Here is a 3,579-nt window from a genome sequence, read left to right as displayed (position 1 = left end):
TCATTGTGACTGACTCTTCACATGTGCTGACATTTACATTCACTCTCTATATGAAACCCTATTGCTAAGAGACTTTTTTTCCAAATCCAATATTCACTCTTCTTCCTAAACCTAAAAACTATATTCCTAATCTTACTGACTATCCCGTTTTGAATGGATGTTCTTTTCTACATTCAATCATCCAAGTAAATGTCAGGTGAGCGTCGGAGGAAGAGACCACCCAGAATCTATCTCATGCAACAGCAAAGGGTTTATTGGGGGTCCCGCGTGCTGGTGCTCATACCTCACTTGAATAGAGCAGAGAGCGCTGAGAACAGCTTAAGCAGAGCTTATATACTTTCCTTGAAGAGGGCAGGGAGGGAATTTTATTAATGGATCAGGGCGAGTGGGCAGTTTGCGCGCAACCGGGTGAGGGAGTGCATTCTGTAGTTTGGCCGTTGGGGACAGCACATTCTGGGAACAAGATTAGCAAACATTTCTCAAGATTTCAACAGTGTTTTGTTAAGCATACAGAAAAACAGGAAGTGACAAGTGCCTATTTTATTAACCTTTCATTCCCCACTTCTTCTTCTGGCTACTTTTAGTCATAAAAGTGATCATTGGGGGGTGTCACATTTTATGTCTGCTAGTGGGGTATTAACATAAGTTTAACTTGTCCAATTTGAGATTGGAGAAAAGAAATTACATGGTTGAGCAAACAGAGTTTATAGTTAGCAATAATATGAGGAATACACAATTTGAAAGGGCTACCAGTCTTTTCCAGTTTCCAGCCAGAGTCTCAACAGGCCGCAGGCTTGAAATGAGAGGTATGGATCCAGGAAATGATTCTGTCTACCTTTTCCGCTGTAGGTGTTATAAGTAGCACCTGGTATGGTTCTTTCAAGCGGGGTTCCAGGGATGACACCTGATGTCGTCTTACATAGAAGAAGTATCTTACTTGATGTTGATTTGGAGTCCTCTTGTCCCCAGGTTGTTAGGCAGTGGCCATCTGTTTTCACAGGTATCCTGAGTTCTTTCAAGAGCTTTAAGTCTGTCAAGCAAGGGGGTGTGAAAGGGATCGTTAGGTCTTAGAGTTGGAGTTAGGTCCCTTACTGGAGGAGGGGCACCATAGAAAATTTCATAGGGGGTGAGGTTACACAAAGAAACAGAGGGAGTATTTCTTGCATGAAACAGTTCATAAGGCAGTAGCATAGTCCAATATTTTATGCCGGTCACTAAGCTTAATTTCGTTATGGTCTCTTTAATGGTTCTATTCATTCATTCTGCCTGTCCTGAACTCGGGGGTCTATAAGCACAATGTAACTTTCAATAAATCCCCAAGGTCCTGGCTAACCCGTGACTTATGTGGGTTATGAACGCGGGTCCATTATAACACCCTATTACTTTAGGCAGGCCGTATCTTGGAAGAATATCTCCCAGGATCTTCTTCACCACAATTTGCACTGTTTCTTTTTTTTTTCTTTTTTTCCTTTTCTTTTTTCTTTTTTTTTTTTTTTTTTTTTTGGTGGGAAAGGCTTCAATCCATCTGAAAATGTATCTACAAAGACTAGGAGATATTTAAGTCCATAACTTGCTGGCTTTATTTCAGTAAAGTACACTTCCCAGAATTGTCCTTGTCTGGTTCCTCATAGGTGCTTTCCTGCAGGAAGCTTGGAAGGATAAGAATTAACCAATTGATGGACCTGACAGGCTTTTGTTAACCATTCAGTTATTTCCTTTAACTGTGAGTCGGTTAGTGGAAAACTCTGTTTTTGATCCTTCATGAATGAATGTAGTTTCTTTGAACTAAGGTGAGTGATTTGGTGTACATTATCTACTGACATAGTTAGAGCTGTGAATATAGGAGTTTTTACTGAAGGATTTAGAAATTCCACTTGGGGGCCTTCAGGGTTAAAAGTAATTTTGGCCTGGAGCTTGCTGAGCAGAACTCTGCCCATCAATGGGGCCGGGCATTCTGGAATTACTAGGAAGAAGTGATGGATTTTTCCTTTCCCCTGGTCCCAGGTCCTCTTAGTTGTCCAAGCCCGATATTTACTGCAATTAGCCCATTGAATTAGAGACCTTTTATTTGATAGAGGGCAAAATGGGGCCTTAATGGCTGAGTATATTGCCCCTGTATCCACTTCAATGTTTACTGGGGTGCCCTCCACTTCAAAAGTTAACCTGAGCTGGGGGAGGGGATCTGATCCCCAACTTTCTTAGTCATCCTCCAGAGTCAGAATGGCTGGCTGGCGTGGCTGTTACTTTCTAAGGCTCTCTTTGGCCGAGTGTCCTTTTTCTTTACAGTAGGCACATTGATCTGAGGCCAGGGGTGGCCTCTAGTTTGGGCCCAGGTATCCCTTCCTGTCTCCATGTTTCTTATTTCTGGCCTATTTGTTGTTGTGACCAGGACCTTAGTCAATTCCTTAGTCTGTCTTTTGTTTCTTTTATCCTCCCTTTGCTTCCTTATCTTCTTCAGTTTCTCTCGTATAGTATACCTTTTTGGCTTCGCTGACTAAATCTCTCAAAGTCATATCTTGTAATCCATCTAAGTGTTTTAAATTTCTTTAAATATCCAGGGCAGCTTGCCCAATAAAGGCCATCATGACAGATGCCTTTTGAGCCTCTGCCTGAGTATCAAAAGGAGTATATCTCCTATATGCCTCCATTATTCTCCCTAGAAACATAGAGGGAGATACGTCAGGCCCTTGAATAAACTCTATTACCTTGGCCAAATTAGTTGGTCGCCTAGCAGCCACTAAGATACCCGCTATTAGAGCCCGGAGATAAGTGAACAGATGCTTCCTACCTTCAAAGGTATTGGGGTCCCTGTTTCGTCGATTCTAGGGAAAGCCGGGTTGAATATGTTGGGAAGTTGTGTCAGTCACCCACCTGGTCTGAGGATATTATTTTCTAGCTTCCAGGAGGATTCTCTTTTGTTCCTCTGTCATGAAGAGAGTCCCTAGGTGTTGTTGACAGTTATTTCAAGTAGGCTGGTGTGAAAACATCTATGAATCAACCACACCTGAGAGACGAGTGGGGTCCTCGGTAAAAGGGGGATTGTTATTTTTCCAGTTATATAGGTCTGAAGAGGAGAAAGGCCAATACTGGTAGGCTTGCATTTTTTCCCCATGACCATCATCAATCATTGGCACATAGGGACGGAGGGGGAGCATCACGGGAGTTCCAGGGTTTTCAATCATTCATTGCCAGTGAGTTCCTTTAGCCGGGCCAGGTTCCTCCAGGGGAGGAGGGGCTGTGTGTGCCACGGGGGAGTTTTCTGGAGGGTGCTGGGCTAGCTTAGCTTCCTCCAATGGCGGAGAGGCTGAGTCAGCAGCAGGGGAATCACTTAGAGGGTGTTGGGGGTTGGGAGACCAGGGCAAGGGATAAGGAGAGGGATGAGAGTCCAGTAGAGTTAAATCTTGTGACTTAGGCAGAAAAGAGGGTGGAGGAGGAGGAGGAGCAGAGGGCTTGAGAGATTGTGGGGGAAAGATTAGGAGCAGGGTAGGGGCAAAGAAAGGCTTCACCCATGGAGGAGATTTGCAGAGGTAATGCCGGGTTAAGATATATGGCTTTTGATCTGGATGGCTATGTGGCCCT

Source organism: Callospermophilus lateralis, unplaced genomic scaffold (genome assembly GCF_048772815.1).
Source record: "Callospermophilus lateralis isolate mCalLat2 unplaced genomic scaffold, mCalLat2.hap1 Scaffold_305, whole genome shotgun sequence".
Taxonomy (NCBI): domain Eukaryota; kingdom Metazoa; phylum Chordata; class Mammalia; order Rodentia; family Sciuridae; genus Callospermophilus; species Callospermophilus lateralis.
Note: the sequence above shows the minus strand (reverse complement) of the source record.